At 35.9% G+C, this 23808-nt stretch overlaps 1 long non-coding RNA gene across 1 annotated transcript in view; it reads right to left on the bottom strand.

Annotated features, from left to right (window-relative positions):
• Positions 1 to 6794: 6794 nt before the first annotated feature.
• The window catches only part of LOC141489620 (uncharacterized), a 50894-nt gene continuing 33880 nt past the window's right edge, over positions 6795 to 23808 (bottom strand). The window contains exons 3-4 of the long non-coding RNA XR_012468950.1: positions 7422 to 7487; positions 6795 to 7071 (exon numbers count right to left, since the gene is read on the bottom strand). This is a non-coding gene — a long non-coding RNA (uncharacterized LOC141489620). The remainder of the gene's footprint in view (positions 7072 to 7421; positions 7488 to 23808) is intronic.

Genomic DNA, 23808 nt, shown 5'->3' with positions numbered 1-23808 from the left:
TGGAGTTTTCCTTAAAATGATAAGTAATATCTATCTAAAAGCACCAACAAATATTAAATATAATGGGAATAAATTCAATGGGCTTGGGACAAGAATTACAGTTGAGGACACCACCATTCTTCTAGTCTATTAGGTTCATGACCTTGGCTTTGCTGTTATTTCTTCCACATCATAGAGAATAAGGTTGTAGTGCTCCTGTGATCTGAAAAATCCTCAGAAAATTTTTCGTCTTCCTTTCATACCAGAGAAGAAGTCTGAATTATTATGGTACTAAAAGATAAAATGTATTAATATTTACTAATATTATACATATATTTTATACATTTTTCAGTTTCTAAACTTTTTTTGTATCATCTGTAGACCCACATGTCATCTTGTCTTCTTAAAATTAAATTCCCATTTAATTTCTTATTAATATGTGATATATTGAATATGTGATATATTGAAGCCGTGATAAAGTTCCTGTGTAGAAGGAATAACTGTATACTCAATGCGTCTCCCTCACCCTATATATCAAATCACTCGTCATATTTTGCTGTTTCTCCTTCAACCACATTTCTCACATATGACCTCTTCTCTACACTCCAAGCCACAATTTTAGATTAAGCCCTCATCACCTCTCACCTAGATTATTGTATCAGTTTCCTAACTGGCTTTCTTGCCCCATCTCTCCCACTCCTGTCTGATATTTACATTGCTTGAAGTGATTTTCTTAAGTGCAGATCTAAACTTGTCACTCCCTTAGTCAGTAAACTCCAAAAGCTTCTTATAATCTGGAATCAAAAATAAACTCCTTTGTTTAGAATTTTAAAGCCTTTTACAACCTGATCCTAAACTATCTTTCTAGTCACATGGGACATTAGTCCCTTCCTGAACTTGCTTGCTCAAACACAATACTACATCTCTGCCTCTTCACCTTTTTATGGCTATTCCCCATGTCTGGAATTCACTCTCTACTTCTACATTACAGAATTCCTGTGTTTCTTCACATAAAGCCTTTCCTGCAGGATTCTTTAGACTTTGAGTATCTTCCCTCCAAAGTTAAATTGTATTTTATCTATATTTTGATACTGTTGTTCAGTTATTTTTCAGGCATGTTTGACTCTTTCTAATCTTTTTTGGGGTTTTCTTGGTAAAGATACTGGAGTGGCTTAACATTTCCCTCTCCAGATCATTTTATAGATAAGGAACTGAGGGAAATAGGGTTAAGTGATTTGCCCAGGATCACATAGTAAATGTCTGAGGTCAGATTTGAATTCAAGTCTTTCTGACTTCAGTTTGGGCTCTTTCTAGTTATTTGGCTTAATTTTTCCTTCATTTTCAAAGACCAATGATATCATGGGATAATATCTTGACTTGCACTTGAATTGAGTTTAAGTCAGGCAGAGTAGCACAAAGTTGTTAGTCTCCTTCTCAACTTGAGTCATCAAAGTCCAGTGGTAGGACAAAAGTTAAGATGCTTGGTGATGATCCAGGTTACGGTGGTCTGTGATATCTGACTGAGCTCTGAGTACTTCACAGTGCTGACTTCAACCACCTTTACAGAGGTTGCAAAAAATTGTTTTCATCTTCCTGTTTCACTGGGAGAAGTTTTCATGTGCTGGGAATAGACAAACTCCTAAGTCACTGGCAGATTTAAGGTTTATTAGTTACCCTAACCTGGGTAACTAGATGGTTTACTGGGGTGTTCACAGCTTAGGCTATAGTTTCTTGGAACCATAACTTGGAGTTGAGTGCCAGGTGGATACTAAAAATGAAAATTATTCAGCAAACATTCACATCAGAGATACCAGTCTTCCCGGAACACCAATACATGCAATTTATTTATTTATACATGCTGTCATCTCTTTCATGAGAATAAAAAGTCCCTAGGGATAGGAGTTGTTCTTTTTGATGTATTTGTATCACCATTTATGCCCCACTACAATGCTCAACACCTAGTAGTCAAATACTTATTAAGTGATTGATTGAGAATTGAACTCAAACGAAGTGCCCTTCTCTCTACTCACACAGCCATCACTCTTGTTTAGCCCTTATCACCAATTACCAGCTTCCAAACTGGTCTCCTTGCCTTAAATCTTTCCTCATTTCATTCCTCTCTCCATTCATCTGGCAAACTGATTTCCCTAAAGCAGAAGCCTGACCACTTTCTTTACTCAATAAACTCTAGTGGCTTTTCATTACTTCTAGAATCAAATGCAGTCTCCTCTGTCTGACATTTAAAATCCTTCACAATTCAATTCCATTCTACATTTCCAGTCTTATGACACATAATTTCCCTTCATATACTCTGGGATTCAGTCACACTGGCTTTCTTGCTGGTTCTCAAATATGACAGCCTCCTGCCTCCACTCCCATCTCATATCTGCCTCTTAGAATCCCATTGTTGAGTTGTTTCTGTTGTGTCTGATCCTTGTGACTTCTTTAAAGATACTGGAGTAGTTTGTCATTTCCTTCTCCTGCTCATTTTACAGATGAGGAAATGGAGACAAAAAGGGTAAAGTGATTGGCCCAGGGTCACACTGGTGTTTGAACTCAGATCCTCTTGACTCCAGGGCTGGCACTCTAGCCACTAGCAATACCTCACTGTCCACTCTTAGAATCCCTAGCTTTCTTCAAAACTCCACTCAAGCATTACGTTGTATTTGAAGCTTTCCTTGATTCCCATCTTGCCCACTTCCCAATCATAATTGCTAAATAACCATCTTGAAATTATTTGGATCCATTCTGTATTTATATTGCCTCTTTTCTCACTAGACTAAGCTCTTTAAGGGCAGGGACTGTTTACTTTTGCATGCCTAGTGCCAATGCTTTAAAAATATTTATTGACTGATAGATTGAAGAAAAAGAAGTTTCCTACCAACTAGAGATTTCTGAAAGTGAACAGGACTGCCTTAGGAGGTAATTTTGTTGTTCAGGTGTGTTTGACTCTGTGACCTCATTTAGGGTTTTCTTGGCAAAGATACTTGAGGGGTTTTCCATCTTCTCCAGCTCATTTTACAGATAAGGAACTGAGGCAAACAGGTTGAAGTTACTACTTAGGATCATATAGCTAATAAGTATCTGAGATCAGATTTGAACTCAGGAAGTTGAGTCTTTCAGACTCCAGTCCCACCTAGGTACCCTTGTAACTTCCTAGAATTAATTCTCCATGAAGAATTTCATTGCCTATTTCTCACAAATATTGTGCAGGAAATTATTTTTCAAATAGGGGTTGGGCTAGCTAATGCCTGAAGTCCTCTTCAACTTTGAAATTCTATGACTCAACTCATTTGAGGGCATAGCCAGAAGCCTACTGGAGAAACTAGAGTGGGCTGCAGTCTTGCAGAGAATTGACAGAAACCAATTTGCCTGTTAGACTAGGCAACAGGAACTGGCAGTTCCTGACAAAAGTCTAATTAAGAGTTCAGGAAAGTTCCTGGCATAGGTGGGCATCAAGAGAAATTCAAAGCAATTTGAGGCAGAAAGTCCTGAACTTCTAGGCTAGAGAGGGCTCAGACTCAAACTGAAGGCAGATATCTGACTAAGTTGATACAGCTCTTTAGGAGATAATTTAAGAAGAAGTCATATCTATGGCCTTTTTAGTTTAGAAAATCAGTCAAGTCCTGAGCAACAATAATTGTGTTGGATGGAAAGGTCTGACCTGGAGCATTCTGTGACTGGACTTGAATTCATCTTTATTGGATTGCCCAAATAGCACTCCATTAATGAGATCACAGTTTAGGGTCATGGCCCCAAACACTCCTAACTACCCTCCTAATTTTCATGAATTTAAATAGGCAATAGGAACTATATATTTGATTTCTTTAGAATAGGGAACTCCTAAGTAAGAAAACTTTACTACTGTAGTTTAGCACCTTCTTAGCCATTTGTAGTTTTAGAGTGTGTGCTTCTGAGACTGGATGAAAAACTTAAGTAAGCCTTTCTAAAATTTATTTTTATCTTTGGCTCATAACATACAGTCTCCATCTGGTAACAAGCTTGACTATACTAAGTGTTCCTTTTGTTTGTCCTAAAACTACTTTCTTTTTTCTTATTGGTTGTTTTTATTAAAGATATTATTTGAGTTTTACAATTCCCCCCCAATCTTACTCCCCCCCCCCCCCCCCCCCCCCCGGGAAAGCAATCTGTCGGTCTTTAGTTTGTTTCCATGTTGTACATTGATCCAAATTGAGTGTGATGAGAGAGGAAATCATATCCTTAAGGAAGAGACAAGAAGTCTAAGAGGTAACAAGATCAGACAATAAGATATCTTTTTTTTTCTAAATTAAAGGGAATAGTCCTTGAACTTTGTTCAAACTCCACATCTCCTTATCTGGATACAGATGGCACTCTCCCTTGCAGACAGCCCAAAATTGTTCCTGATTGTTGCACTGATGGAATGAGTGAGTCCTTCAGGGTTCAACATCACTCCCATGTTGCTGTTAGGGTGTACAGTGTTTTTCTGGTTCTGCTCATCTCACTCAGCATCAATTCATGCAAATACCTCTAGGCTTCCCTGAAATCCCGTCTCTCCTGGTTCCTAATAGAACAATAGTATTCCATGACATACATATACCACAGTTTGCTAAGCCATTCCCCAATTGAAGGACATTTATTTGATTTCCAATTCTTTGCCACCACAAACAGGGCTGCTATAAATATTTTTGTTCAAGTGATGTTTTTACCCTTTTTCATCATCTCTTCAGGGTATAGGCCCAGTAGTAGTATTGCTGGGTCAAAGGGTATACACATTTTTGTTGCCCTTTGGGTGTAGTTCCAAATAGCTCTCCAGAAAGATTGGATGAGTTCACAGCTCCACCAACAGTGTAATAGTGTCCCAGATTTCCCACAACCCTTCCAATAATGATCATTATCCTTCCTGGTCATATTGGCCAATCTGAGAGGTGTGAGGTGGTACCTCAGAGAAGCTTTAAGTTGCATTTCTCTAATAATTAATGATTTAGAGCAATTTTTCATATGGCTATGGATTGCTTTGATCTCCTCATCTGTAAATTGCCTTTGTATATCCTTTGACCATTTGTCAATTGGGGAATGGCTTTTTGTTTTAAAAATATGACCCAGTTCTCTGTATATTTTGGAAATGAGTCCTTTGTCAGAATCATTAGTTGTAAAGATTGTTTCCCAATTTACTACATTTCTTTGGATCTTGGTTACAGTGGTCTTATCTGTGCAAAAGCTTTTTAATTTAATGTAATCAAAATCATCTAGTTGGTTTTTGGTGATGTTCTCCAACTCTTCCTTAGTCATAAACTGCTCCCCTTTTCATAGATCTGACAGGTAAACTAGTCCTTGAGCTTTTAATTTGCTTATAGTATTGTTTTTTATGTCTAAGCCCTGTAGCCATTTGGATCTTATCTTGGTAAAGGGTGTGAGGTGTTGGTCTAATCTAAGTTTCTTCCATACTAACTTCCAATTATCCCAGCAGCTTTTATCAAAGAGGGACTTTTTATCCCAATAGCTAGATTCTTTGGGTTTATCAAACAGCAGATTACTATAATCGTCTCCTGCTTTTGCCTAAAACTACTTCTTCCAAGATTTAAATACTTCCCAGATCTAGTGAGCAAGTCTATCCATATCCCCCCACGTTTCTTTTTAAAGCTTTTTATCTTGTCTCAGTATTTATCTTTCCAGGCAGAAAAGGTTTCTCTATTCCATGTGTCCTCATGGGACAGCAAGAAAACTCAAGAATATCTAACAAAATAGGAAGGAAAGTGAATCAATGGATCAGCAATAGTAAACTTCTGACTACAGCTTAGCTTGGGACTCAGTTTCTTCTTCCATAAAATGAAAGGTTGCTATAGAAACTAAAGACTGAAGCATGAAAATACTTAAAAGTAACACTCAATGAACTGGAAAGAACTGGAAATAAAGTAGCTGCCAATTAACTAGGAAATTGTTAAAAAAAATTGAATCTGATTTTATAGAAGCTGCATGGAATAATAAAGAGAAAATCAACTTCAGAGTCAAGAAGATTTCATGTTCTTTCTCTGACCCATACTGACTGAGCCTGCACTTGGTGCTTAACTTCTCAGGACCTCAGACAATTCTATGAGACTAAGTTGTAGAACAAATTGCTGATTCAATTTGGGAGAGGTAGTTTCTCTTCCTGAAAATTCTCTAAACCAATGAAATCACAGGTCTGGAATTACACACACACACACACACACACACACACACACACACAAAGAGAAAATATTATTGTGTAGTGAGAGATGACAAATATGAAGAATTCAGAGAAGCATGGAAATATTTACATAATGATACAAATTAAAGTAAGCTGAACCAAGAGAACAAAATATAAAATACTTAATGAAAATGTCACTATCGGGGCAGCTAGGTGGCATACTGGATAGAGTATTGGCTTTGGAGTCAGGAGGACCTGAGTTCAAATGTGACCTCAGACACTTAATAATTACTTAGCTGTGTGACCCTGGGCAAATCACTTAACTCCATTGACTTGCAAAAAAAGAAGAAGAAAGAAAAGGTCACTATAAAAGGAAGTTGAATTCTGAGCAAAATAAACAAATGAATTTCTTGGGAGAGTTGATTTAAAAAAAGTTTCAGCTTAGGTCCATCTTCTGTATGAAGCCTTTCCTGATCCCCCTTACTGTTAGCATCCTCCTTCTGAAACTACTCTGTATTCACTGCTTTTTTTATATCTGTTTTATGAAATTTATATAGAATGAGCCAGAAATCTTCATGTATATCTAAGCCTAATAATAATTCAAAATTGCACAAAGACTTTTCAAACACTCTATATTTATACTAAATATATTTTAAATGTCATCTTGTTATTTTTTCCATTAGAATGTTTCTTGCAAGTTGGGATTGTTTCTTTCTACTTATGTCCTCCGTTCCTAGAACAGTACCTGCATACAGAAGGTGCTTAGTCAGTGATGGATTGATTGATGATTGATTGATTGATCCATCCTCCTGGGTTTAGGGGGTTGAGGGAAGGGTGGCCAAAGGACTTATGCTTGAGCTTGGCTGATTAGGTAGAGTAAAAGAGTTCTCTCCACTGACTCATCTTGGAACAATTCAATCTGCTTCGGGAAATGAGAAATCTGCCTGTGGAAGACAGAATTATTTTAAGCAACTCACCATTAAAACAAATGAAATCCCTCCAGCCTGCAGCCAGCCACTGGGGCATTAGCTCTCTAATTGATCCAAAGTTGAGGGGACCCAGTAAAATTCTATTTACACTCTCACCGAATAATCGCATTTGAGGAAATGAAATCAACCCACAAGAGCAGTTTTTAAAGAGACATTATGCTTATCTCGGATTGCACAAAGATTTATAAAGAGCGACCTGAACCCTGCAGGGTGACTACTTTCCTCAGTGGTATGATTTCCCATTAATGATGCCATGGAGACAGACCCATTCAGTCCCTTAAAGTTAACTGGGGTAGGCTGATTACCTTAACAAGATTGGATGAGTCAGCAGCGAAGGGTGGATATGTAGAGAAAAGAAATGATTGAGTCATCTAAAAAAAAGAAAGAAAGAAAAGTGCTTTGCAATAAATGGAGGGAGGGGGAAGGAGAAAGAGAATTACCTTGGGGAATCAGTAGAATGTGTTAATCACTTAGTGTAGATCATAACTGTCTGGAACATATGTGACTAGCTGGAAATGGTATCTGTGGCTCCTTGGAGAGCCTGAAATGATGCAGAGCAGAAGTTGGCTTATGTTACAAAGATCCAGACTCTTTCAGAACCCAGGAAGACAGCAGGGAGGGCATGAAATTGGAGCCTGTGTTGAGAGATCAAAGGAAATCAGTCAGGTGGTAGGATTCAAGGGAGATAATGTTTTCACTGACTTTCCATCACATTGGGGCACAGTGGAAAGAGGGTCTGTTTCTCAAAGCAAAAGAGGTAAATTCAAATCTTGCCTCTGATATTGGTTCCTGGGCGACCCTGTGTGAGTCACTTAAATTCCCTGGCTTCAGTTTCCTCAGAAGACTTGAGTTAAAATTCTGCCTCTGATATTACTATCTGTGTGATCTTAGACAATTCCTCATTTAGGACTAGCTTACCTGTGCGTTCCTTTCTGCTCTATGTGCACCTGCTTAGAGTATTCTAAATTGACTTGCAAAATAGTAAAATATCCTCCAGCTGGGCACAGCTTCAAGGAATAGCTACTTGTTTTCTCTGAGAATAATAAGATATGAAGATACAGGAGAAGGGAAAGGAGGAAATGTTCCTCCATGGAATGGATTTCCTCCTTTCCTCTACCTCCTAGAATCCTGAACTTTCATCATAGTATTGACTCTGCATTTGCTTGAGGTCTTTCCTGATCCCTTCATTTAATAGCATTGGTTCCATCTTTTTTTTTTTCTGTCTCTTTTTAGAATTATGGAATCTTATAATTAGCTAGAGCTCAGAGGTCCAACCTCCTGATTTTTCAGATGAAGAAAATAAGGCCAAAGAAAGTTCAATAGTATGCCTGAAGTCATAGAAGAAATAATAAGTAGACACAGGATTTGAACCTACCTAATGTCTTCTACTTCAAGAGCAAGTGGTCTTTCCATTTTGCCATACTGGCAAATATATTATTATTTTTTGGGGTTTTTGCAAGGCAAATAGGGTTAAGTGGCTTGCCCAAGGCCACACAGCTAGGTAATTATTAAGTGTTTGAGACTGGATTTGAACCCAGGTTCTCCTGACTCCAGGGGTGGTGCTTTATCCACTTCGCCACCTAGCCACCCCCTGGCAAATATATTATTGATGCTTTGTTTTTGTTTAGAAAAAAATCACCATCACTTACCAGTGACTTCCCAAACATCCAGTAGAACAAATAAGTTCTTATATTTATACAAATAAGTATTTTGTTGTTTTTCAATTGTGTCTCACTCTTTGTGACCCTATTTGGGGTTATCTTGGTGTGATTTAGCATATCCTTCTCAATCTTTTTTTATAGGTCAGGGAACAGAAACATACAGGGTTAAGTGACTTGCCCAGAATCATATAACTAATAAGTGACTAAGGTCAGATTTGAACTCAGGAAGATGAGTCTTTCTGACTCCAGACCCAGAGTTCTAACCACTGTACTATTTAGCTACCCTAAATAAGTATATTTAAATAATAAAATAAGCATGATGAGATAGAACAAATTGACACATTGTCCTTCTTTGAAAACATTTCCCTCAATCTGTATCTGCTTCACCATTAGCCCTCTAAAGTGATGCTTGAATACCTCATTGACTAGAGTCCTGAAGTCTTTCAGTGTTGTTTTCCTTTACATTATTGTTATTATTGTATAAATTGTTCTTCTAGTTCTCTCTATTAGTTCATGTAAATCTTCCTAAATTTTTCTGAACTCTCAGTTTTTACCTGATCATTCTTGAAATTACCATCCAGTAAGATACTTTGTGCTTACATAGCACCAGGGAGGGGGGGCTGTCATCCTAGTCACAGAGTACCTCCCCCAGAAGAGACCGTATCAGGTTCAAAGAATTCTGTAAGTCTTTATTTCAAAAACCATAGTTAAAGAGACCCCACCAAGGTGCTGAACTTTATTAGTCATCCAGGAGATAAATTAGTTTAAATGAATTGCCTAGCACATGCCTAACATTGTGTTAATCACTTAGGATGAAAATAGAAAAATTGATCATGTTCAGTGGAGGAATTAAAGGGAAGGCCTCAGGGAAAGAGTATCCTAGGGATGCAGTGACTCTATTTCCTGGCTATACTAACCAGGATGACATTATACAAAATAGCATGAAATCTAGGAAAATAGCAACAAAATATTTTCCCTTTAAACTTCCCACAAAAATGCACACTATAAGTAGAAAAAAAGTGGATAGATATGGGGAGCAATACACTTGTAGATTACCTACAGGTAGGTAGGAAAATGGCACATTCATGTCAGGTCAAATCAGTCTTCTAAAAATGCAGGGATATTAATATTGTCTGATGACACCATTGCCCTGTTCTACTATACCTGCTAATCATTGGTCTGCTAAGTACAACTTTCCTGTGGATATGCTTATGTAGCTTTTCTTTCAGCTGGTATCTATGCCTCTTGAGAAGAGTGATCTTGGCCATGCTCTTTTAGTTTAAAGTCCCAAGACTTTCTATAACTCTTTTTTTAAAGTTTTTGCAAGGCAATGGGGTTAAGTGGCTTGCCCAAGGCCACACAGCTAGGTAATGATTAAGTGTCTGAGGATGGATTTGAACCCAGGTATTCCTGACTCCAGGGCCAGTGCTCTATCCACTGTGCTACCTAGCCGTCCCCTATAACTCTTTTTTAAAAAAAAGTGAAAACTAATTCATTCAGCCATGATATGTAAGAGTTCCTTCTAAGAGGGAAAAAATCTACCTGACTTTATCATCAAAGAAGGAACCTATTTTTTTTTCAGTGTTGTCTACAACAGAGTTTTCATCTCTAGACTTTTTGCTCAACTGAGCAATTTATAATGCAGCATAGTAACATTTCCATGTAGCAAATACCTACTGTCAATCTATTTTTTTAAAAAATCATACTTCTCAGTAGCCAGAATTTGGATTTCTCCTTTGAAAAAAGGAGCAAGAGTTACACTGTGTACCTTGAATTTGAGTCAAAAAGAAAGGTCAGAGTTTCTAATGGTGATTAGGAATACTTACTATTAGGGTATCTGAGATTTTAAAGTATAAAATAAATTGAGACATTGACCATTTCTGAAAATGCATGTCTCATTCAGCATCACTTCTCTGACAAGAGGCTGGAAGTGTGCTTCTCCATTTCCTTTATTCACTCAGAAAACTTGTGAACTACTCTTTCCCTTAGCTGCAATTTCTTTGTGTCTTTTTTGTTTTGTTTGTCTCAATCAACTAATAGGAATTTAAACCCAGGAACTACAAAATCAAATTCAGATTCAAAGAACTTTCCATTCCATTAAGGGAGACACAAATATTTTTTGACTAATATAAAAGATATACAAGAAGGTGTTAATATGGATATAATGTAGTTCTGCTAGTATTATTCTGGGCAAAGAGCTCATGTTTAGAGAAAAAAAATAATTAAATTAATATTTGTATATTTCTAAAGACTATTTAATTTTTGGCAACCTCTGTTCCCTGTTCCATTATGACCTGAGGCTGATAGAATCCAAACAAGTTTGAGGTCCTTCTCCTTTTGTTTCTTTCTGCTTGAAATATTTCCTATCAAGTAAATAAAATCAACAAACATTTAAATTTTTGCTATGGACCAGGCACTGTGGGAAATGTTAAGAATACAATACAAGCAAAAAAGATCTTGTCCTCAAGAAGCTTATATTCAAATGGGAGAAGCCAATACATAAATTTTCTCTGAAAAAAAAAAAACAAACAAAAGGAAAAATAAGACACTGTGAAATATCTCATTGAAAAAACCAACTGACTTAGAAAATAGATCTAGAAGAGACAATTTAAAAATTTTTGGACTTGAACCCATAACCAAAACAAGAGTCTAGATATTATCTTTCAGGAAATTATCAAGGAAAACTGCCTTGATATTCTAGAATCAGAGGGTAAAATAGAAACTGAAAAAAAATCCACCATCACCTCCTGAGAGAGATCCCAAAATGAAAACTCCAAGAAATATTATAGTTAAATCCCAGAGCTCCCAGGTCAAGGACAAAATATTGCAAGCAGAAAGAAACATTTCAAGTATCATGGAGCCATAGTCAGAATAACACAAAATTCAGCAACTTATACATTAAAGGTTCGTAGGGTCTGAAATATGCTATTCCAGAAGGCAAACGAACTTGGTTTACAACCAAGAACCAACTACCCAACAAAATTGAGCATACTATATTAGAGGAAAAGATGGACCTTCAATGAAATAAGGGACTTTCAAACTTTCCTGATGAACAGAAAGTCTGATATTCAAATATTAGACTCAAGCAAAGTATTAAAAGATAAACAAGAAAGGGAAATCATAAGAGACCTAATGATGTAGAACTTCTTATGTTCCTGAATGGGAAGATGATACTGATAACTCACACAATTTTTTTTTCATTATTAAGGTAGTTAGGAGTATATATAGACAGGAGCTCAAGTATAAGTTGAATATAAAGGGATGATATGTTAAAAATAAAATTAAGGGGTAAAATTAGACTGTATTGGGAGAAAAGGAAAGAGGGAGGTAGAATGGGATAAATTATCTCTCATAAAAGAGGCAAGAAAAGCCTTTTACAATGGAATGGAAGGGGGGGAAATTAAGGGAGAGTGAGTGAATCTTTCTCTCATCAGAAGGGAATAACAATTGGATATAGACATCTATCTTACCCAACAGGAAAGTAGGAGGGGAAGAGAGTAGAAGAAAGAGGGAGATGAAAGTAAGAGCAAAAACTGGGGGAGAGGTTAGTCAGAAATTAAACATTTTTTAAGGAAGGACAGGGTGAAAGGAAATTGAGAATAGAATAAACAGGGATGAGGAGGAATAGGATGGAGGAAAATAGAGTTAGCAATAGTAACTATGAAAATAATTTTGAAGCAAGTTTCTCTGATAAAGGTCTCATTTCTCAAATATATAGAATTGAATCAAATTTATAAAAATAAGAACCATTCCCCAATTGATAAATCATCAAATGTTATGAAATTTTCAGATGAGGTTATCAAATTTATCTATATTTTTTAAAAACATGTTCTAACATTCCGTTGATTGAAGAAATGCTGATTAAAACAATCCTGAGGTACTACCTTATATCTATTAGATTGTCTAATAGAACAGAAAAGGAAAATAAACATTGGAAGGGATGTAGGTAAAATTAGATATTAATGTACTCTTGGTGGAGTTGTGAACTGATTCTACCATTCTGTAGACAATTTGAAACTATGTCCAATGGACTATAAAACCATGTATACCCTTTGAGTTAGCAATACTACTACTTGGTCTATATTTCAAAAAAGATGAAAAACAAAAAGGCAAAGGACCTATATGTAAAAGGATATTTGTGTCAGCTCATTTTAGTGGCAAGATTTGGAAATTGAGGGGATAATAATGATGGAATGCTATTCTGCTAAAAGAAGTGATGAGTAAGATGCTCTCACAAAAACCTGGAAAGACTTACATGAGCTGATGCAAAGGGAAATATACTGTGTACAAAGTAGCAGCAATATTGTAGGGTGATCAGCTGTGAATGACTTAGCTTTTGTCAGCAATATGATAACCTAAGACAACTCTGAAGGACTATGAAAAAAATGCTATCTAGATTGAAGCTTGCTTTTCTTTATTTTTCTTGAGGTTTTCTTTTTGGTGGAAGAGTCAATTTTTTTTTTTTACAACATGACTATTATGGAAATGTTTTGCATTACTGCACCTTTATATCCTATATTAAATTATTTTCTGAATTGGAAGGGAAGGAAGGACTGGAAGAAAGGAAAGAATTTGGAACTCAAAGTTTTAAAAATTTTAAAAATTGTTTTACATGTAAAGGTAATACTACATGCAAATATAATATTAAATTAATAAATAAAGATGGACTTCAACACAAGCAATGAGAAAAATAATGGGAAACAATGACTCAAGAAAATCTAACAAAAACAGTAGAACACCCAAGTACCAAAGTGAAGGAGTAACTCTTTCTTGATACCTCATACAGAATAAAATTATAATTCCCAAAGATGCCATAGGTCCCTGAAGACAGGTGCCCCTCTGAAGAAATGGAGTTTCTTGACTTTCTGTGGGCTTAGATGTGAGTCCATTTTTTGTGTTTTTACTGTGCAATGAAAACTGTCTGTGTTTTGAGTCTTGTAGTTTTAACGAGAAATATCAGTTACACAGGTTCCCAGATGCTGCCTGGGTAGGAACAATGACTAGGAGCAGTTAAATGGGAAAAAAAAAAAACCTCTTTGTGTCTGTTGAAGGCTCTGATATAAGGGTTACAGAGATTAATGCTTTTGATCATGTATAATTTTATATCATTGCTCTCAGTTTATGTCATCTCCTCTGACTCACTAGTAAGTTCCATGAAGGTAGGGACTTATCTGACCTTTGCATTTCCCCCAGAGACCACATGGTGCTTTGAATATAAAAGATATAATAAACATTTACTGAATTGGATCATCATCAAAAGCATTTATGGCATTCAAGACCCTTTACAGGTTTATGGCATTTTAAAGTTCATAGATCACTTTTCTTACAATAATCATATAAGCTAGTTATAGTAGCACAACTGTTGTTATTCCCATTTTAGATATCCCTAACTGGTGAGACATTCTTTAGCTAATGTCTACCTATTAAGTAAAGAAAAATACAAAATGATTCACAATCCTATTTCACCCTTTTCCTCTTTTATGGTAATGGTGATGAAAAGGAAGATAATAAGAATCATGCAGTTTTTAAGACTGTCAATAAACAACACAAAGATGTTAAGGCAATTAGGTGGCACCGAGCACTGGACCTCAAATCAAGAAGATCCAAGTTCACATCTATTCTCAGACATTTACCAGCTGTGTGACCCTTAGGCAAGTCACTTAATTGTTTACTTTAGTTTTCTCATCTGTAAAATGGAAATAATAACAGTACCCAACTGCCCAGGTAGTTGTGAGGAAAAAAATGAGATATTACTTATAAAATGCTTTGCAAATCTTAAAGTACTATGTAAATGCTATTTGTGGCAGAATAATAATCTCTGCACTAGGTGGTGCAGTAGATAAAAATCAACAACAACACAGATTTGTGGTCTGGAAGACTTAGCCCCCTAAGTTCAAGTCCAGTCTCAGAACTTCCTAACCTGTGTGACCCTAGACAAGTCACTAAATTCTGCTTGTCTCAGTTTCCTTATCTGTAAAATGAGCCAGAAAAGAAAATGGCAACTACTTTGCTATCTTTGCCAAGTAAACCCCAAATGAACTATGAAGAGACATGACATGACACAATTGAAAAATGACAACAACAAAAGATAACATTCTCTGTGAGATTCTTGTACAACCAACAAGTAGACATACTATCAGGAGAATTGAATTCTACTCATATCCATCTGGATCACATCTCTCTTCTCAGTCTCACTTTAAATTAAATCTGGGGGCAGCTAGGTTATGCAGTGGATAGAGCACCAGCCCTGGAGTCAGAGGACCTGAGTCCAAATCTGACTTCAGACACTTAACAATTACCTAGCTGTGTGATCTTTGGCAAGTCACTTAACCCCATTGCCTTGCAAAAACTAAAAAAAAAAAATTAAATCTGAAGACAAAAAAAGATGCAGATAAATGAAAGGGTGGATCACTGTTTTGGAAAGTACATATTTGGAAAAGACAAATTATAACCTGAATTAGTGACTGTTAAAGTACTATCAGTTCTGTTCATATTTATGTAATGTCATTGTGAAGAGTATATTCCTGTTCAAGAGATTTCAAGTCAAGTATGACTTGTTTGTATCAGATAGTAATACTTTTGTTTGTTAAATGTTTAATAGCAGACATACACACATACATCCTCACACATACATACACAGATACCTGCACATATATATGCATGCAATGCAACAAGTGCATATTTACTTATGTATATGTACATGCATATACATATTCACATACAATATACAATGCATATTCAAATACATATACATATATCTTTACATGTACATGAGTAGATGGGTGGCACAGTGGATAGAATGTCAAAGTCAGGAGGGTCTGATTCAAATCTGATCTCAGATACCGGGAAAATATACTTAACTGTATTTGCCTCCTTTTCCTCATTTGTCTTTTGCTTTTTGTTTTTTGTTTTTTAAGATTTTGCGAGGCAAAAGGGGTTAAGTGGCTTGCTCAAGGTCACACAGCTAGGTAATTATTAAGTGTCTGAGACCGGACTCCAGGGCCGGTGCTTTATCCACTTCACCACCTAGCCACATTAACTCTCCAATATAAATTTTATCAGTTCTGCCTTCAGTATTATTGATTATCAGTTAGTGTCAATCAGCTTTTTTTTTGCAAGGCAATGAGTTTAAATGACTTGCCCAAGGTCACAGAGCTAAGTAATTATTAAATGTCTGAGGCTAGATTTGAACTCAAGTCCTCCTGACTCCAGGACTGATGTTCTATCTCAACTGCTAGATCTAACGATCTTTTTCTCAGTCACCTTCCTTGACTTCTCAGCAACTTTAAATGCTGTTGACCACCCCTTTCTCCTGAATACTCTCTCTTCCTCTTTCTCCCAAGACATTGCTCTCTGGATCAGCTAGGTGGTACAGTGGATAGAACACTGGCCTCTAGAGTCAGGAGGACTTGAGTTCAAATCTAGCCTCAGACAACTTAAGACCTTGGGCAAGTCACTTAAGCCCATTGTTTTGCAAAAACTAAAAAAAAAAAAAAGAGGCATTGCTCTTTTCTGGTTCTCTTTCTTGTCAATGCTCCGCAGTCCATTTTGGAAGACCATTATTTATCTCTTCTCCCCCATTCCCCCCTTAGAGCTAATATCCCCCAAGCCTCAGTCTTGGTTCCTCTTTTTTTTTTAAGGTTTTTGCAAGGCAAATGGGGTTAAGTGGCTTGCCCAAGGCCACACAGCTAGGTTATTATTAAGTGTCTGAGATAGGATTTGAACCCAGGTACTCCTGACTCCAGGGCCCATGCTTTATCCATTACGCCACCTAGCCACCCCAGTTTCCTCATTTGTCAAATGAACTAGAGAAGGAAATGGCAAACCATCCAGCATCTTTGCCAAGAAAGCCCCAAATAGGTCACAGAGAGAAGGACATGATCAAAACAACCCAATATTAATAATACATATGCATATACACACATATATTCTCAGATATTTAAATGGATCTTGTTGTTGATATACAGTGGTATTGTTTTGAATTAACACTGAGACACTGAATCACATTGCCAGTATCTTTCATTATCTTGCTACTAAAAAAAAGAGACATTTCAATGCATTCCCTTGATTGGGTAAGGAATGTGTATACATATACATATACATATATACATATATACATATATATATATATATATACATATAAATATTTATGTTACTACTATTGGCATGGATTTAGGAGTTCCCTATGATGATGCAGAGACTCTTTCACTCTTGTCTATCCTATGGGACTTTTTTCCATGACTCCCAAAAGTTTACCATGGTATTCTACCTAAAGTACTAGAGATTTTTCTTATTTTCTTTTGTCTACAATTCCAATTGTAGTATTATTAGTAGAGCAGTCTCAGGAGCATATCTGCTTGTCATTCCTTACTCTTGCTACTTGATCAGTGCATATTCTCTTCCTATCATAAAATTCTCTGATGACAAACTTAATTCCAGTTCTTCTTCTGAGTTCCTGTTCATGTCTGTCAGTTCCTATCAATTACCTACTTTTTTCTTGAGACAACAATATATTTTCATATTTATGTGGATATAGGCACTTTGCTGCTTATGTTCCTAAAGAAATCCCACTGCACCCAGCCTTCTGATTGTCCTAGGCTAGGCCTGACAAATACTGATATGGAAACTGGAACAAAATGAGGTACTTTGTAATCCAACTAACAGTTAACAAAAGGAAGTACTCGACTAAAGCAGGGTAAAGTTATTTATCTATGATAAAGCATTGATTTGACTGAGCAAAAGGAGGAATACTCTGCAACCAGGAAGCTATGTAAATGTTCTAAGTTTTAAATCTCTGGCCCAACTAAATTTTGAGGACAGTTTCAAAATCCTTAAAGGAAAAACTATCCTAACTTGTAGATGAAGAAGAGAACTTAAGTTATTTTACCACATTACCCCTAAGAGTTTCTTGTGTTTGGAGATAATGGCTATCTTCAGGCCATGCAAGTCAGGGATCTTACATACATCTTGTGTATGATAAGGTTGGATCAGTTCCTTTTTGACCCTTTCAACCAAATGAAATGCTCCCAAAGTTCCAAGGTATAATTCTTGAAGAAACAGATAAAGCATACACCCAACACCCCTACATCAGGGCTCCTAAAAGGTACAAAGACTGTTTGCCTGCAATCTTGCAAACTGTTCTACCTACAGAGGCTTTTCATTAGTATGGATAGCATAGGCCAAGATGGTTTTGGAGGGAAACTAGAGATAAGCCCACAAATAAGGGGTGGAAACAATGGACATGTTATATTACTGAATAAAAGTAGAACCAAGGACAAATAAGTGTGCACATTGTTTTATCACCATGTTAAAAGGAGCACAGTTTTTTTTTTTTTATTGCATACAAATTCCAGAGACGGGCAGATCATACTAAATGCCTTAGAGAAAGATGAGAATGGCGCCTGCCCTCCTGTCTTGTATAATTGTTCCTTGCCAATCCAATATAGAGGCAAATAAATGAGTTGGCAGGGCAGTTTTATTATGCATCTAAAGGCAACAAAAAACACAATTTCATGAGATACTTAGTCATCTCTTATTGCAGCGCTTATGATAAGCTTTTCCAAAAAAAAAGACCCTCATAAAGATGATTGCAGCTTATGTGCCAACATCTGTTGCTGAGGATGAAGAAATAAGGAAATCCTTGAAGAAACTCAATAAAAAGAATAAATCAGGGATAACAAATTAAATCAGGGATACCCTAACACTTGCTGATTTTATTGCAAAGGTGCATAAAAAAGATTGGTGAAAAATATTTTGAAAGCTTGATTCAAAACTAAGAAATAAGAGAGGCCAGGGATTCAGTTATTATTTAGAAGTCATTTGCCTATATTGTAAATATAGCTTTCTGGGATCACCCACCCAAACTACATTCTAACTGAATAGGTCCCTAGCACAAGGCTACTCCTCTCAGTGATGGAGAAGTATAACTGAGGGATAATATTGCTTGCTTCAGCTTTCCTATTGTACATAAACTTCCATGCGGTTATATTTCTCCCCAGTATTACTTTCTAGTTACCAACTCTCCAATATAAATTTTATCAGTTCTGCCTTCAGTATTATTGATTATCAGTTAGTGTCAATCAGCTTTTTTTTTGCAAGGCAATGAGTTTAAATGACTTGCCCAAGGTCACAGAGCTAAGTAATTATTAAATGTCTGAGGCTAGATTTGAACTCAGGTACTCCTGACTCCAGGACTGATGTTCTATCCACTACACCACCTAGCTGCCCCTCAATCAGTTTTTACTGAGAAAATATAGCAAGAAGCAAAGTATAAAATTGTGAAAACAGGTTTCTGCTTTCGTTTACTACTTCAGTGACTGGGATAAGTGGACTCAAACTCAAAGAGTTTGCTAATAACATTCTTCGCACCTACCAAGTTCACCTCTGGTTATGACACAACTGATGGATGAGTAGTTCCCTTCCTTGAAGGTCTTAACAGCAGGGTCAATACACTACCTGACTGGATCACCACTTTCTTTCCCCAGGACTGACTTGACAATTTCATCTATGACCAGACTCCACAAGGGACTGAAGTTGTATACCTAGGTCTGTAGTCTCCTATATTCATTCACTTAAGGTAAGAGAACACACAACCAGAGATGGAAGAAACTTGAGTGTCATGTCTTCATGGCTATATGTTGGTCTGTGTGGAGTGATGAGACAGCTACTATAGCTTCTCTCCTCTCTCTCTCTCTCTCTCTCTCTCTCTCTCTCTCTCTCTCTCTCTCTCTCCTGGCATGTCCATAACAGGTCTTCCTTCTCACTTGAAAAACTCTGGGAAGAAATAGATTTCATCTGTTTCTGCCTTTTGTATGCATATTCAGCTCCACTTCAGTGACAATTAAAATTTTTTTTTATCATAATGAAATAAAGCAACAAGTAATAGTCAGGATATCTATACATTCTCTAAGTTGGGGCAGAGTTCCTCCATTACGCTTGCCTGGAAGGAGACTTCCCAAGTTTCCATGTGAACTGATATCAGGCAGAGCAAAGAACACATGTTCTAAAGACCATACTTGTATATATGTATATGTGTATCTATCTATCTATCTATCTATCTATCTATCTATCTATCTATCTATCTATCTATCCACATATACTTAAAGCAGAGATTGGGAGACCCTGAATATGGTAGAAGTGCCTTACATCATAACTATAACTGATTATGAAATGAAAAATGACTGATTGGAGAAGCAGTCATAATTTGTGAGAGTCATTTCCATATCTGATGTCTGTGCATAGAAAACCAATGATTTGTTACATCAAAGATGAAAATCAATACCAAATTAGAAGAATAAAACTAGAAGACATGTCATACAATGAAGCAATTTCAATATGACATAAACTGACATTTAAAACTGGTAAATGGATAAAAGAACAGACTTCACCTTAGACAATCACATTTTCTTTTCTTTTTTTAACAAAAGATTTTATTTATTTTGAGTTTTATAATTTTCCCCCCATTCTTGCTTCCCCTCCCCCCACAGAAGACATTCTGTTAGTGCTTACTTGGTTCCATGTTATACATTGATCTCAGTCGAATGGAAAATCACATTTTCAAAGGACGTTTAACCAAAACAAATTAATCATGACAATCAGGAGACTATAAAAGCCAAGAAATCACCCCAGCTTCCACTTATTTCATCTTTTTTTCAAGATTAGAGATGGGACAGTCATCACTCAAATGACATTTAAAAACATACACTCATTTGTAAAGTCTAAAGAGAGAGTATAATGGAATGGTATTGCCACTTTAAATAGTAAGGAGTAGAAGGGAAAAATAAACCTACACAAAACTTGCAAAATATCCAACTAAGTCAGGATATCATTAGGAAATTTGAGAATGATAATAGAAATATAACATGGATAGGAAATAGAAAAAAATTCTGGAAATATTACTATTTAAATAATTTTCTTTATTAATGACAGGAGAGCTGCTTCATTTGGACTCCAATATCATGGAACCTATCTACTGTCCTATAATAGGAAGTAAAACTTGTTTTATAAATATAGGAAGAGGCCAACTAGGTGGCACAGTGGATATAGCATTGATCCTGGAGTCAGGAAGACCTGAGTTCAAATCCAACCTCAGACATTTAATAATTGCCTAGCTGTGTGACCTTGGGCAAATCACTTAACCCCATTACCTTAAATGAACAAAATTTTTAAAAAAGGTAGGAAGAGCAATAAGTCTAGATATATCAATTCTTAAACTTTATGAAAGAGAGGAAATAAAAGCTTGGAAAAACTCTTAGATTTTTCTATTACCAAAATGAAAGTAATTTGTAAAATATTATTGACTACTGACCCAAATGTCTATACACATTTCCCAATTCTATAAAATGATAAACTTCATATAAATTGAAGGAATTCTTTATGAAAGGTATTAGAAAGTAACAGTTGGACTTTTACAAAAATTTTTTTACATATAGACCACATACATAACAGATACACAGTTGATTGGAAAGTACATAAAATTCAAGACTTTATTGTGCTTATTGTTTAATTATGGAAAACAAAACCCAAAACATTATATTCTGAAGAGCCAAATGTCACCTTAAACTTTGTCCCTCTCCAATCAAGCATTTTTATGCATATCCAAATCATATTAGAATGAGAGATAACTTTGTTTGACTACCCTCTGGTTATTAGTATGAAATGAGGCATAAAAAGACATACTCACTCTAGGCATAAAAAGACATATTAAATTCATGGAGAATTTCAGAGAGAGTTAAAATTGAAGATTCCCTAGAAATTCTATATAGATAATCAGAAATTTCTTCTAGTTATTTCTGTTTGCAGATATCATTATGCTAATTGCATAGAGCAGAGAATTTTGCAAAGTCTCCAAAATGAGATCCACAATCATGGTATAACCATCCGCTTAGGAAAAACCAATTGAAGAAAGAATACCCATTATCTAGACTATAATAGAATATAACACTATCTAGACAATTAAATGAGGAACCCATAGAATTAAATCATATGAACAGGTATTTTGGAAAGACTCTGAAGATAGGCAATGAATCAGGCAGATCCAGAAGTCTGGGCAGAATTAGAATCATTTGTAAGAGGATAATTTAGGCTTAGTGTGAGGTAAAACATCTTTAAAATGTTAAAAATCAAATTAAATTTTTAAAAATTATGAAGCATTTTCCCCTCTATTCTACCTCCTCCCTCCCCAAAACAGAAAAAAAAATTTTTGTCAACTCTGGAAGTTTAATAAAAACAAATTCCCACATTATTCATGTCCAAAAGTATGTCCCATTTCATATATATATATATATATATATATGTATATATACATACATAAAAGTGATGGACTATATATATATATATATATATATATATATATATATATAGTCCATCACTTTTCTATCAGGAAAAGTGAAATATTTTTCGTTACCAGTACTCTGGAATTCTGATTGTTCATTGTATTATTTGGAGTGTTTATAAAATCTTTCTAAGTTGTTCATTTCTTACAATGTTATTGTAGTATAAATTGTTTTCCTGGTTCTGCTCACCACCTTGTGTCAGTTCAGAGAAACTTTTATCCATTAGAGTTAATTAAAAGAGGAATGGATTACCTTGAGAGATGATGAATAACCCCTTACTAGAGGTCTTCAAAAGAAGCTGGATGACCTCTGTTGCGGTTCAGAATTGACTTAGTGAATCTAATAATTTCAATATAGGACTAGGATGAAATTGGACTTTATAGACTATCAATTAATAAGAAGAAGCTTATTGAGTCATAACATAGAGAAGATGTTTGACAAGGACACAGTATTGATTCAGTTGGGCACAGTTTCCCTGCTTCAGGTGTCAAATCTGAGGGAAGGGCCATTGAAATCTCATGTGCTAAATTTTCTACTTTGGAAGCTACACCTGGAAACTGCGTCAATGACCATCAATGACTCTAGAAAGACTCTAGAAAAACTCTAGAGTCTCTCTTTTGAAAAATAATTTCTATTTTGAGTTCCAAATTCTCTCCCTTCTTCTACTCTTCCTTTACCCATTGAGAAGATAAGAAATATCATTCCTATTACAATATGAAGTTATACAAAATACAATTGTGAATTGGCCTTCATTTTCAAAGAAGATCATAACATCAGGGAGTGATGCCATGACAAGCAAGTTAATTGGATTTGAGTGAGGTGGCACTGTGCTAAGTTACCAGCCTCACTTTCTCCTCCAGAGTCATATGGGTTCAGTGGCTAGATATGAAACAGGATGATTGGAGATGGCCCTGGATTCAGGGCAATCAGTGTTAAGTGATTTGCCCAAGGTCACACAGCTACTAAGTGGCAAGTATCTGAGGCCAGATTCAAACTCCTGTCCTCCTGAATCCAAGACCTGTGCTCTATCCACTGCACTACCTAGCTGCCCTAATTATGTTCTGAAAAAAAAGCAAGAAAAATGAATTAAAAAATATGTTTCAATCTGCACTCTCAGTCCATCAATTCTCTCTCTCTGGAACATTTTACATCATGAATCTTTTGAAGTTGTGCTGGATCAGATCACTGTGTTGATCAGAGTTAATCTTTCATAGTTGATTCCAGTTAAGTCTCAAAGACAGTTTCACTATTGTTTTAGGGAATAACTAATCTATATCATAGGGATCTTAATAAGGCTATTTTTACTATAAGCTGTTGTCAAATATGTAGGGGATATAACTCTAAATTTAACTCTAAATTATGTGATTTTATAACCCCCTCAAATTTCTCCCTGAAACAAATGTTTGTCTTTTAATGTATGAATGAAGAGAATTATAGAAGAGAAGCATTGTAAAAGAAATCATAAACATGTATAAATAGAAAAGGAGGACAGCTGAGAATGTGATGAGGGCTAATCATACTTCCATTTACATATTTAGGTTTAGTGCTATTTCCTTGTTAGGGCTATGCCCCTAATTCCATATTGAAATTGCTTTCCTCATATTCATATGAATATTTTTACTCAGGGTATCTCCTGGACTTTGCCCATGGAAATTCTCTAATCAACCTTTTTCTTATATTCTAAGGAACCAGTACCA

Source organism: Macrotis lagotis, chromosome 5, assembly GCF_037893015.1.
Source record: "Macrotis lagotis isolate mMagLag1 chromosome 5, bilby.v1.9.chrom.fasta, whole genome shotgun sequence".
Taxonomy (NCBI): domain Eukaryota; kingdom Metazoa; phylum Chordata; class Mammalia; order Peramelemorphia; family Peramelidae; genus Macrotis; species Macrotis lagotis.
Note: the sequence above shows the minus strand (reverse complement) of the source record. Positions and strands in the feature narration are given on the sequence as shown.